General features: G+C 54.9%; 1 protein-coding gene across 3 annotated transcripts in view; it reads left to right on the forward strand.

Annotated features, from left to right (window-relative positions):
- Positions 1–226: 226 nt before the first annotated feature.
- Positions 227–13,706, forward strand: part of NDST1 (N-deacetylase and N-sulfotransferase 1) — an 88,739-nt gene continuing 75,259 nt past the window's right edge. The window contains exons 1-2 of one of the 3 annotated variants that reach the window (XM_043913293.1): positions 227–734; positions 1,607–1,666. The gene's annotated coding sequence lies outside the window, so the exon portion shown is untranslated. Of the gene's footprint in view, positions 735–1,009; positions 1,173–1,606; positions 1,667–11,989; positions 12,009–13,706 lie in introns of those variants that run through there. The other 2 variants (XM_043913294.1, XM_043913296.1) reach the window with 2 other exon arrangements.

A 13,706-nucleotide genomic window follows, 5' to 3' on the forward strand; every position in this document is an offset into this window, starting at 1 on the left:
TGGGGGAAGATGCCATTCTAGTAAACAATGAAACCAGTAAATGAACAAGATAATCACGATAAAGGGAATAAAGGGGTTTTCGAGAGTAAGGGCAAAAGGGTAGAGGGTGCAGGGAAGAACTGCGCAGGCAGGAGGGGTCACTCCAGCAGAGACCTGGTTGTTGCGGAGCCCTCCTCCCAGAGGAGGCCCTGGAGGGCTGTCACAAGCCTAGTGGCGGCAGAGCCACGAGGCGCCCTCGGGCCCGCCGGGCCGCTCCCAGGGCCCTTGGAAGCACGGCGGGCGCGGGTCTTTGTCTCCCTCGCTCTCTGCAGCCTCTCCGACCCCCCAGTGCTGTTCCCTCCTTGACCCCGAATAACTTGTTGGCTTCACTCGGGCTTTATTTCGTCGAGGTCACCGCCTCCGGGACTCCCGGCAGCCGCCTCGGGCCCTCGTGGGTCCCGCATCTGACACCCCCTCCCGCCCCCGCCCCCTACCCGCTCCGAGACTGGGGTCAAAGGCAGCCCGCGTCACGTGGTCGCCGAGCAGCACCGAATCGGCCGGGAGAGCCGAGGGAGAATCCGGGTGGAAGCCGAGAAATCCAGCCCCGATAGCAGCGCCCAGTCCCGCCCCGGCCCCCGCCCCGGGGTGCTCGCCGCACGCCCGCCGGCCGCTCGGGCCTCCGGCGCCGATCTCTGGCCGGCACCCACGCTCCATCACGGGATCGAAACCCGCCTCCACCGCCGAGATTCGGGGAGGTAGGCGCCGGGGCCAGAGGGTGTAAGGGGAGGCAGGCGGGGGGGTGGGGGGGGGTCCCTTGGCGCGCGGGTTCACCTCGGTGTTCCGCGGGCCCGCGCGGGGGCGAGGTGGCGCGCCCCAACTTCCAGTCTCCAGGGAGACCCCCCCCACCTCCCACCGCGGGATGAGGGGGGGAGGCTGAGCGGTGCTCCAGCGCAGTGCCGGGGGCCGGGACTGGGGGCTGGGCACCGCAGGAGGGCCTGGGGGTGGAGAGCCTGCGGAAGGCGGGGCGGCGGCGGCGGCGTGGAGCGGGGGTGGGGGCGGCGGGAGGCGGCCGCGAAGGGGTTAACCCTGGCCCGGGCCAGTGCCCCGCGGCGCGCGCTCGGCCCGGGGGACCCAGGCGTCCGGCGGCTCGCCGGGAGCGCCCCCTCCCCCGGGTGGCGCCCTAGCTGAGGCAGGTAAGAGGCTGGGAGGGCCGGGGCCGGCCAGTCCCCTGTCGCCGAGCCGGCGGGGCCCGAGTCGAGCCGGGCGTGCAGGCCGCGCGGGGCCCGAGTGGCTGCCGGCTCAAGTTTGGTGCGGGCGGGCGCCGGCCGGGCTCGCAGCGTCCGCGGGGCCCCGCGCGCGGGGGTGGGAGGACAAAGGGGTGGGGGACCGCGCGGGGGCCGGGGGCAGGCCGGGGTGCGGGCGAGGGCAGCGCGGCAGCTGTAGGTCACGGATAATGTCACTCACGAGGAATGCCCCCTCCCCCTCCCCACTCCCGAACAGGGGAAACTTTTGTCTGGCGAGGGAGGGGGTTAGAGGCCGGGTCCCCGCTTCGGGAAGGGTAAGGCAGCCGGACCGGTTTTCCCTGGGTTGTGATCCGCCTGGTCTCTTAACTCCCCTCCTCCCTCAGGTTCTCGGGAGCAAGGACACCCCCCGCTTTGAACGCTGCCCTTTAACAACCTGGGACGAGGTAAGAAGGGGGCGTACGTGGACGCGAGGGCTTTGGGACAAACTGGGAAATTGGGAACTGGCCTCCTGGCTCGTTCCCAGACTCAGGCCCCAGTGGGTCAGCGAGGAGCCATGCCAAGCCCAGGGGATACAGAGCCCCACCATCACACCCCGGTGCTGTACCCACCCGCCCAGAGCATTTGGAATGGCCTGGGCATTATTTTCCATGGTTTGAGGTTCAGATTGACCTGGGGGCCTGTCACTTCCCAGCTCTGTAACCTTGGGCTGGTTCCTTACCTTCCCTTAGCCTCAATTTTCTTACCTGTAAAATGGGCAAAGTGTAAGAATGGGCCAGAATAAGAATGAAATGAGAACCTTTAAGGAGCATGCTTATATTCAACAAGTATTTGTCCTATGTGTACTATAAGCCAGGGCCTGGGCTAATTGCCTTATGTACTTCATCTCATTTAATTCTACCATGTGACTATCAGCAACATTTTACAGAGGTGCAAACTGAGGCACAGAAATCGGGAAGGTTACACAGGTGAGAAGTGGTGGAGCTTGGATTTGACTCCCCTCCCCCAGCCTGAGTCTCAACTACAGGGCTCTATAAGATCCTACTGTGACCCATCTCATTTCCCTTTGAAATTGTCAGGACATCCTTGGCCTTTCCCTTACCCACAGGTGTTGCTCCTTCTGCCCAGTCTCGTGTGGGTTGAGATCTTGTGCCTTGGTTCTTATTATTGTGGGCAGCTGGAGCCTGGGCCTGGCGCTGGATAATGGTCCAAGTTCTGCTGCTGGCTGGGACCATGGAAGCAACTCGCTCGTCGAGCGGGTGGTGCAGGGAGGTGCTCTGCCTGGCTCTGGCTGGGGACAGCTGGCGGCTGTCTCTTCCCAGCACCCAGGGAACTGAAGAACTTTCCAACTCCATTCGGACCAGGTCACTTTCACATCAGCAGGGTGTAGAGATAGGGCCAGGAGCGGAGCCCTTGGGATGATGAGAGATCTATGGCCAAGGGACTTATATTCCAGGTGTCCTTCAGTGTGACTTATTGGCAGGGTCCTCATTGCAAAAGTAATGGGCTGCTTTGGTGCCCCAACCCCAAGCGTCCTTGAGGATAGTCATGAAGGGTGGACTTTGAGCCTGTGTCTCAATTGCAGAATCCTCATGGAAAATGCATGGGTTTCTGAGCCTAGGGGACACTGTCGGCCCTCAGTAAATAGCCCAGAAATGAATGTGGGGTGGCCTAGATGTCCACTCACATAAGTGCTCTGTGCTAGCCCAGTCTTCTGGTGGTGGTACCAGTCCATGACTATGGATCAGGCTCTGAGTAGGGACCTTGAGTAATTTATTTAAAAATAGAAAACAAATTGCTGGTTAGTAAATGACGTATTAAAACAATAGAGTGGGCGTAGATAATAAAGTTTTGGGGAGAGGAAAGTTTGTGCGTTAACTGTTCGAACTGCTCCAGGGGCTGTTTCAGCACTGAGTCTGGGATTTGCAGTGTCCATAGGCTTTTCCTGGACCCTGAGAGTAGGGGGTCCTCTTGGACTGACAGTTCATTGCCAGTTTGTAGGAACAAGAGGGGAAACTCGACTACTTAGCTAGACTTTAAGGGCACTCAGAAATGTGGGGGATTGAAAAGAGTCCTAAGGGATGGTAATGACCCTTGGCATGTGGTCAGACTCTCCTTGACGTCATGAAAAGCAAGAATCAACAGGTGAAGGGAAGAGAAGCAGCAAGAATGAAAAGATGGATAGTGACTCTCTGGACACAGGGGTATGCAAAGACAGTTTTACAATCACAAATTGAGGATGTGTTAAAGGTATGAAATCATAAGCTGGGGGTTGACCTAGGGGCCAACTGAGAAACCCTGCATGTGAGACACTTAGGAATGGACTCTGGTTTTCGCAGCTTAGAGCTTTCTCTGCCCTGGGCTTTGGACCTGCATGACCCGTCTTCCAAACTTTGAGGTCAAAAACAGGCCTGTAAGTCCCTGGAGACTGGGCAGACTTCTGCTTGTTTGGAATTTGGTTTAGGATATAGCTTGAAATATCTGGACTGTTTGGAGAACTTGGACATTCTTTATCTGAAATGGAACGTTCGGGTAATTTGTTAAATATGTATGGAAAATGTCTGTGGACGGGGGTGACTGGGAAATGAAATGGGGTGAGGTGCTGCTGCTTTCTGACTGGAGAGTCTGCTAATCTGATGGGGGAGGGAAGGCAAGGATCAAGTGATGGCGAAGAGGCAGGATGTGATCAGTGATAGATGGGCTTTGGAAGGTCAGTGGAGGGGAAAAGCTCTTCTGGTTATTAATGTCGACAGGGCTTCCTGGGGGAGGAAGTGCTTGTGAGGGTGCAGGCAGTGGGAAGGGGGGCAGTGGGAGGCAAGATCAGGTCATGGGGAGCTTGCAGTATCCTGCTCAGGAGTTTGGATTTTATTCTGTGGCTGGTGGAGAGGACAGAGGTTTGTAAGCAGCTCATTGAGTTGGTGCCTGTTACTGTGTCTTGTGCCAGGCTCCTTACAGACGCTCCATTGAAATCTCACAATACCCCTGCAAAGTAGCTGCTTGCTGCTCACCCCCAACCCCACCCCATCTTCAGATGAGGAAATGGAGGCTCAGAGGGGTTGAGTCACTTACAGACCTGTGTTTGAGCCCAGGCGTGAACTGTTTCTGCCCTCTTGTGCTGCTTCTCTTGGGGGTCATTTGGCTGGAGATGGTGGCAAGACTGGCAGGGTTGAGACCAGCTCAGAGATGATGCTAATTGTGGTCCAGCAGAAAGTTGACCGAAGTCTGACTCAGGCCACAGGACGGACTGAGAGGGAAGGAGGGGGAGGCTACAGGACTTTGTAGGTGCCTTGAGGATGGGGTCATCACAGGTGGCCTCAGGTTTGGGGAAGGACCCATAAGTGGCCGTGTCACTGCTTTCACTTCCCTACAGGGCTGTCTCTGGGCAGAGGGCATAATCTTGTCCTGTGTGGCTCTCAAGGGCAGAGACAGCCCCAAGGGTGACAGTGAAGCTAACGGGCATAAACTGCCTGGGAAGGCAGCAAGGTCCCATTGCTGACAGCATGCAGAGGACCTGGAGAGGGTGCAGAAAGCATGTGCCAGCACGGTCAGGCCTGGGTGACTTCTCTCAGTTCCCTTTTCACCCGAGAATCTCAGCGTTTAGGGTGTGCTTGACCCATTTCCACTTCATTTTTCTCATCGCTTTTCAGAACTGCCCCTTCCTGTGCGTTTCCAGAAGTTCCTCTGCGGCGCTCTGCCTGGGAGAGCCCGTGCCCCACAGAAACCCTCAGCCCAGCTGCCCTTTCAGAGACCCCTCAGAATTTCTAGATCAGCCACCAAAGCCCGAATTGCCAGGGCCTGTGGTTTCACATAGGCCTGGAACCTTCTGCCTTCCTTTCTCAGCCCGTGAAATGGGTTCAGTCTGTCTTTCCTCAAATATGAGGAAATAAGGCTGAATCATGAATCAGGCTGACTCAGTCAGGGGTTGGTTTGAAAGTGAGGAGTGGATGGGGTGGGATATGTGTGTGTGGGGGGCCAGGGGTATCTGCCTTCCTCCCCTCATTAGAGGTTAGAGTCTCCCAGTCTCAGGGCTCACCAGCCAACGTACTTTCTTCTGCCTGTGGGGCTGTTACAAAGCTCTGTCAGCTTCAGCTTGGAGGTTGAGAGCTTGGAAGAAGGGGTGGATGGGGGTGTCTTGGACTGTGTGGCGTTGGGGCTAAAGCCAGTCTGTCACCAAAGGAATTACAGAGGTCCTCAATGGCTCAGTGGTAAAGAATCTGCTTGCAGTGCAGGAGATGCAGAGATTTGGGTTCGGTCCCTGGGTCGGGAAGATCCCCTGGAGGAGGGCATGGCAACTCACTCCAGTATTCTTGCCTGGAGAATCCCATGGACAGAGGAGCCTGGTGGGCTGCAGTCCATGGGGTCACAAAAGAGTCTGACATGACTGAGCGTACACACACACACAGCCTAACGCTCTTATCTCGGTGAAGAAAAGTTTGTGTCCAGTTGCCTCCTGGACCTTTTTATTCCTGCTTGTTTTATTTGTTGATACAGATTGGATTAGTCTAATTTTAATTGTGCACTGCAAATGAACACTTATTTGAGGGCCAGGCATGGAGGTGGGTGGCTTGCTATGTGACCACAGTGCCCTATCTTCCAGTCCCCCTTGACCCTCACAAAGAAACTGTCCCCTTTCCCTCCCTGTGTGTGCCCACTCCCTTCCTCTCTCCACATCTCTGCTCACAGAGAGGACGCTGCACCCCAGTCACTTTCGCCCACCCACCCCAGAGTCCCTCCCCAGCCAGTACCCAGCTCCAGCATGACCTCTTTCTAAATCCACAGAGCTAGTACTGCCTGCTCCCTGCTTTCCATGCACAGTCTGTTATCTGGGCCTCTACAGGGACCTCCATACACCGGGTTTTGAATTCTGGCCCCTTAAGGACATGTCTCATCTCCTCCAGGCGCCATGCTCTGGAGGCGGTGGCTGCAGACAGCCTGTTTCTGCCCCACTGGATTTGGGCAGCTTTGCACAGTGGAGTCAGAAGTCCCAGGTTCACGTCCCAACTCTGTCATCGTTAGCTTGGGATCTAGATCACATTGCCTAAATCTCTCTGGGCATGGTTTTCCTCAACTGTAGAATGAGGATAGTAGTAGTCCTATTTTGCAGGGAGATGGAGCAGATCTGTGCCTGACCCAGTGTCAGAGCCCAGTAAGTGGGAGCTGTTCAGAGATAACAATGGTTATCACAATTGTTTAGGAGGTGATCTCTGTCTCTCGAGATGAAGGGAAGACTCTTGGGATTTCTAAGCTTTCTAATGACTTGAGGCTTGTGTGGTTGAGGAAACTGTGACTGGAGAGAGAGGCATGGCAGCTGCCCGTCTCATCCTGGAAGCCTGGCAGGGTGTCATTCTCTTGGTTACATCTGAATTTCCTTTTTTTAACTAATTTTATTTATTTATTTTTGACTATCCTGGGTCTTCAGTGCTGCACAGGCTTTTCTCCAGTTACAGAGAGTGGGGGCTACTCTCTGGCTGTGGTTTGTGGGCTTCTCATTGCGACAGCTTCTCTCGTCGTGGCGCACAGGCAGGAGGGCCTCTGTGGTTGCATCTCGGGGACTCCGTGATTGCAGTTACCGGGCTCAGTAGTTGTGGAGCATGGGCTTTAGTTGCTCTGTGACATTTGGGATCTTCTCAGGGGATCGAACCTGTGTCTCCTGCATTGGCAGATGGATTCTTTATCACTGAGCCACCAGGGAAACCCGTTCTTCTCTTCTTCCATGGTTAAGATGCTCGCGTTCTGTAGTCCCAGCCTCCTCCTTGGTGGCCCTGTTGAGTGGTATCTAAAACTTGTGCCAGATAGATTGGCCTAGCTGGCAGGCCTCGTGACTGCCCTCAAGACCAGGGGCCCATACCCTAGACTGTGGGCAACTGTGGAGGCCGCAGCCTCTGTAGCCCTCCTGCCCAGCCTCCCTGTGCTCCAGGCAGGGGGAGAGGATGGTGGCAGGGAGAGTTGACCTGGGCCGGATCTCAGGGTGGGCTGATGGGGACACGCATTGAGAAGAGGCTGGGAACCAGGCTCTGGAGCAGGATAAGCTGGGTTCACATCTCTGCTGGGTCAGTTCCTGCTTGGTGGGACCCTGGGCGAGCTGTTGTAGGTTCTCATCTGTACAGAGGGGATAACTGTCCTCATCTCACGGCATTTAGAAAGAAAACACAAGGAAGATGCTTAACTGCAAGCCCAGTCCGTGATAGTTATGGTTATTGTTGTAGCTGATGATGTAGTTAATGACTAAGGACCCCATTTTCATTCTCCCAGCAACAGAAGGCGGTGGGCACTGTTATCACCCTCCTTTAGCAGATATGGTGACTAAGGCCCAGAGAGGTGGATGGCTTGTCCTGGCGAGGTTCAGACTTGGCAGGTCTGTCATTGGTGTCTGGTGGTTTCTGAGGGAACTGCTCCGGTCAGACGAAGTTGACTTGTATGAGGTGCTGGAAATATGGAAGCAGTCTGAGCTGGCCAAGATGGAAGGGGATGTGTCTGGATGGGTGTCTGGAGGTATGGAGCAGATTCCTGCTCCTCGCTGAGAAGTGGTGGAGACCTGAGAGGTCTGGTTCCGTGAGGCGTAGCATGGATTCTCCTCACCTGCGGGCCGGCCAAGGATGGGCCTGTCAGGGCAGGTCTAGGGTGGCGGTCGGTGGAGATTTGCTGTGGTTATTACGCAGCCACCTCTGGTTTATGCTGCCTGCCCAGGCAGAGGCCAGGCGAGGAGAAATTAAAGTCGTCCTCACAGGGCCTTCTCTCTGGTTGCACCGTGTGCCCAGGTCCCCTTCCTCCTGCCCTTACTCCGGGCAGCTCCTGCATGTGTGTTTACAGGACTGTTAGCATCACCTGTTCACAGCTCTCCCTTATTCACCTGCATGTTAAGTCAGTGGTTCTCAAAGTTGGTTTCTGGACCGCTGGCATCAACATTACCTGGGAACTTATTAGAAATGCAACTTATCCAGCCCCACCCCAGACTTACTGAATCTGAAACTGATGAGTTAGGGAGGGTGGGGAATCCAACAATGTAAGTTTCTCAGGTGATTCCGATGCATGCTTAACTTCCCAAAGTACTTGGTTGGGTAATAAAAAAAATTGATGCTACTCTGGGCTCTGAACATATTCAGACACCAGCAAATGCGGGGGACCCAGAGGAAAGCCCAGTTTCTCTCTAGCCTGACTTCAGAGACTCTCCATCTTGAAACAGCTTCCTCTGCCTGGAAACAGTCTTGTGCCACAGTGGTGGGGTTCAGGAGAACCCCAACGTGCTTACAGGAGACAGTGCTGGGGCCACTTGGGAAGTTGGGGGACTTGCAGGTGGCAGACTCTGTGGGTGGCAAGGATGGGTGCCAGGAACAAGCTGGCTGTATTCTAGCACTGGGGGCAGAGAGTGGCTCCTGCTGCAGAGAAGGGTGTGTGCTGGGGTCGGGGGCACATGCATGCACGTGTGGTCACAGTGACCAGATGTGGTCCAACAGGGCCACGGGGCCTTAGCTGATACCAGTCCAATGGTTTTAAAGCATCTCAGTCATTTTAATGATGGTGATCGTATAATTGCCACTCACATTTGTGGAGAGCTTGTCAATGCTTGCTAGGCATATCCATATAACCTTCTCTGGAGTAATCCCCAGAGTAATCTTATAAGGTTGGCATCATTATTGGCCCCATTTTACAAATGAAGATACTGAGGGCACACAGCCATAGGTGGTAGAAATCTAGGAATTTTACTGTGGGAGCCTTAGAAGCATGATCTCCTTGGAAGAGAGGCTATGGAGGGTTGTTTTGGGGTGTATGTGTAGCAGGCTTTATAGAGCTGCATTCTATCAAATGAGTAAGTCAGGCTTTACTGAGGCGGGGTGATAGGATTGTGTGGGGGTGGTTAGGGCTCAAGCCTCCAAATCATGGCCTCCACTATAGACACTGTCATTCTCCCTGTGTCATGGATGGGCCATTTGAGGCTCAAAGAGGCGCTGAGCTGAGTTCCAGGTCCCACAGCTAGAGCAAGAAATAAAATCAGAAAAACCCGGGTCTCCTCTGGTTCTAGCAGGAGGGTTTGGGGAGTCGTGATCAGAGAGCCCAGTGTGCACCCTGCTGTTTTCATCTGCCTCCGTGTCTTTGGGTGCAGTGCAGGAGCATCCCTGATACAGTAGAGGAAGCCCTTCATCTCTCAGTGGGGAGCAGGGACCCACACAGGGCCACCCACCATGTCACATTGGGACCAGACCTGCAGCACTCTCTGTTCTGACCAGGGGAGGCTTTGTTTCCTGAAAACTGTCCCTGCCCCCCACCCGTCCTTTGGCAGGCTGGGTAGCCATAGCCCTCGGGGTGGCCCAGACCAGTGCTGGGGGTAGAGAAGGGTGTGTCCGGAGGAGAAAGCTGCCAAGGAGGGTGGGGCGGCATCCAAGGGGAAGAACACCAAGAAGCCCAGACCCCAGACGGAAACCAAATGTATTTTTTAGGTCCTGAGAGGATATCTGAAACAATGGAAGTAGAATGGGGGAAGTCAGACTATAAAAAGGGCTTCTTGATATCCTTACAGGAAAAAAAAAAAAAAAGTCTTTAGGTTTGACTTTTGTTTCTCCGAAGGATGTTTATGTAACTTCCTGAAAGCAGGATCCCAAGGCTCTGTGAAGTTTGTCAGGTGCTGCTGTTTATAGACTTGGGGCTGTGGCGCTGGGTAGGACTTGATACGGTCGTCTTCCCACTTTATAGTTGGTGAAACTGAGGCTCTGACAGGTGGGGGTGCTGCCTGAGGCTGCACGGTGAGGCAGCAGGAGACTTGGAATGGGAGCCTGGGTCTTGCGGTACCTTGTTAAGGGGCAGTTGTCGCCACCTCTTGCTCCCATGGCGCCAGCTGGCCTGGAGCGCAGTGGAGACTGTGGAGGGTCCCCTCTTGGAAACAGAACTGCTAGAGTCTGGGCAAGGCCAGGTCTAACCTGTAGACAGGTGACCCATTGAATGGTAACTCGCAGGGTGGGGAAGCATGGTGGTAAGCTTGGCGATGCCACCCCCGTCCAGATGCTGGGGCCCAGCTGTGCACCGTCTGCCTAGCAGCTGGGAGCTGTGAGTCACTCCCAGTGGGTGCAGAGGCGGGGGCTATTGTATATCGTGATTCATTCTGTTCTCCCAGCCCTGAAGGGATGACTAGGCTCTGGGCCGTGATGCGTGCCCACGCCTGTGGACTAACGTGGCTGTCCATATGGGCTCCAAGTTCAGAGATGAAGGGGCCAGAGAGCCTTGGGGAATCCCCTTCCTCCACTTCCCCCCAACTTTGGAGTATTCCATGCTTTGGATCCGCTTTGCTCCCCAGTGCAGGGCTGTGTGAGCCCCTCAAATCTCCTGCAGTGTTTTGTAGGCATTTCTGTGGATTCTTTTTCTGCAGAGAGAATCTGTAGGTTTCATCAGGTTGTCAGAGGACTCAGTGGCCCCCAAAGTGCTGACAGGAGGGCAGGGGGCTGCATGCGTGCCCGGCGTGCTTGAGAGAAGGAAGCTGAAAGGCAGTGTGGTTCTAGCAGAAAGTAGCGTGATGGCAGTGTAGTTTCGTGGTTCATTGTGTGGTCTTGGAGGCCACTGTTGGGTTCTGAAAACTGGCTCCTCCTCTGAGCCAGCTCCGGCATCACCTTGGGTAAGTTAGTATGTCTGTGCTTCAATTCCCCCATCTGTGAAGTGGGAAAAATGAGAGTAGTTATCTACAGGTGTTGTAGACTTTTTAAATAAGATAAAGATAATGTGTGTAAAGGATTTGCGCTCTGCCTGGCACAAAGTAACCACTTGGTTAAATATTGCTGTTATTATCAGTTTCAGCTTTGCTGCTAATTTGCTGTGTGATCCTGTTAAGTGCCTTATCTTGGGGTCTTAGTCTCCACCCAGAGCTCTGTTGGGCTTTTCAGGAGCTGCAGGGCAGGGTTGAAATGCAGCAGTGGGCAAGGGAAGGCGGGGGAACCTTCTACATCCTTGGTCTCCCCAGCCCAGGCCCTCACTGGTGCCTTGAGGCAGGATTATGTAACCAGTGGGGCCTGGCCAGGCAGGACAGGATTCTCAACCTCATTTTGTCCTCCATTGTCTCTTCCTCTCCCTTCCCCCTGTGGGGCTGTTGCATTAGCTGACCTGTTCCTCAAGCTCCAGGGATGAAATCGAACCCGTGCTATTCTGCCACCGACTGGTTTAGTTAGGAGGTTTCCTGGGCAAGTGGCCCCTCCCCTGGCCACCGGGGGACAGACAGAGCTGACGCCTCTGTGCCTGCTTTGGGGATGGAGACCAGGATTCCTTTTGAGGGGGATGGGCAGGCTATAGGCTGCGGGCTGGTGCCCTTGACCCATGGTCCTTATGGCTTGAATTGGTACGCCACCTCCCCCCACCCTGCCATGACTCCCTCCCCAGGAGTGACCTACCCGTCCCTGCAGCCCAGCGCCAGGCCTCCTCTCCCAGGAAGCCTTCCCTGGTATCTCGGCTACAGGGAGCCGCCTCTTCTGAGCTTTGCGTTCCGTTCTCTTTAAGAAAACAAAGGCCACAGACTGGCAGGCCACATCCACCCCAGGGGCAGATTTTACTTGGCCCACATCAAATATTGAGCTAGTTGCCAACAGGAGATTTTACGTAAGATCTCAACTTCTGGCTTTACTTCAAAAATGAGAAGATTGTAAAACTTTGAGCCTAGTTCTCCAGTGGCCACTACTGGAGATGAAGCACGTAAGCTCCACTTTGCCCCAGCCCTCCCGAGCCACTTGGCACGCTTGCACAGTCTCTCTAGCCTCCTAGGCATCTGAGTTTTCGACCCTGTCCTGTAGGCATGGCTGGCTCTCCTGTGCTGTGGTATAGTGCCATGTCTGTTAACTTTGTGGGCTCTTTGAGGGTGGTGGGGGGTGCTCAAGCTCAGGACTGCATACACAGCAGGAGCATAATAAGTGTTTCCTTTATGAACGAAGGCGGGGCATTGCTGCGCCTCACCAGCTGTGAAGATTCCATTTAATGGAAGCCTCTGGATCAGCCTGCCCCGCGGCCTGAGAATCCTCCTCCCAGATAAGCTGTGACTGCTTAGCCACTGACCCCGGCAGCTTCTTAAGCTGGGGATAAACAGTCACTCAGAGAGTCGTCCCCACTCTGCAGTAGAACCAAGGAGAGAAACATTTCCCCTGCAGCTGTCTCCACCTTCCACTCTCCTCGGGAGCTTGGAGGAGCTTTGGGGTGGAGGGAGGCTGGGATCAGCAGCCTTTGGATGGCATCAAGTGCAAACCTCTGTATCCTGGGGGAGATGGGAGATGGCGGGGGAGAATCAGTTCAAGTGTTTGCTGGGCTGGGTTTCCCCTCCTTCAGGCCTTTATCTGCTTTATTCTTCTCCTAGAGAATGTGCTTTAACCCCCAGCTTCTTTGTTCAGCTATCTATCTGTGAAAAGCTTATTTTACTCTTTTAATGGAAACCCTAACCTTCCAGCTAAGATGTCCCCTCTTGGAAGAGGTCTTAGCTGAGAGGTCACAATTGTTCTGGGTACAAGAAAAATCTGGGAAGCTTTTTTTTTTTTAAAGAAAAAAAGCATGCCGGTTTCTGGCCCTCATCTTTGATTCCTTCAGTCCAGAGTATAGTGTCCCCCTCCTAGAGGATTTAGACATGAGGGTCTATAGACATGCCTTGAAGACCCTGTCTTAGCTCAGGGAGCCCAGGGCTGGAAGGGTGGACCTCCGGGTACGTTTGTGCTATGTGACATCTTGTGCCCCTTTCCTTCTCTGGGCATCTTTTTCACCTTGTGTGCACTGACACGCTGGGCTCCTCTGGTGGTTGTGACTCAAAGTGTCTGGAGCACCATCCTGGGAGGGGCTGACGGGGGGCTCTGGGCAGGTGCCAGAGTCTGGGCCAGGCCCAGAGAGATTTAACACTGCTCAGGTGACAGACAGCTCAGGAGAGGAGGGCCCTCATGGCAGGGGAGGAGGCAGGCTAGAAGCCCGGGTCCCAGTGAGCAGGGCCTGTGCCCAGGAAGGTTGGAGGACTGTCCTGGGCTGCCAGTGACCTGGCCACAGGCTCAGAGGCACCTCGCTGGGTGGTCTGGTGGCAGACAGGCTGAGGCTTCACGCACAGGCTGGCACAAGTCACTTATAGATGGGTATGTCGAGGTATGCAGAGGGAGGGATGCCCCCCGTGTCTCACGTGATTATGTGGAAAGCTAGGCTTGGACCCAGGTCTTCTGACTCTCAAGCCAGGATCCACTCCTCCATCCTCATCTCCCTCCTCAGGGTCAGTGCCAGGCCCCCCAGCTGGGACAGTCGTCTGGTTGTCTGACAACCTCGAGGCTTGACCTGGAAAAGTGAAGCCACCATCGTCATAGCCACCCTGGAGGCATGAAACTGGTTGGGTGTGCAAATTATCCCTCAAACATCCTCCGTCCCATTTTTTTTTTTTCATTTTTCCTTAAACTGTCTCCAATGGGCCAGCTGCCTCTGTGCCCGTTTCCGCCTGGCACTGGGCTTCTTGCTCTTTATTCTGAGAACAAAGCTTCCTTCTGACAGTCCTCCTGCTGA

The sequence above is a fragment of the Cervus elaphus genome, chromosome 9 (assembly GCF_910594005.1).
Source record: "Cervus elaphus chromosome 9, mCerEla1.1, whole genome shotgun sequence".
Taxonomy (NCBI): Eukaryota; Metazoa; Chordata; class Mammalia; order Artiodactyla; family Cervidae; genus Cervus; species Cervus elaphus.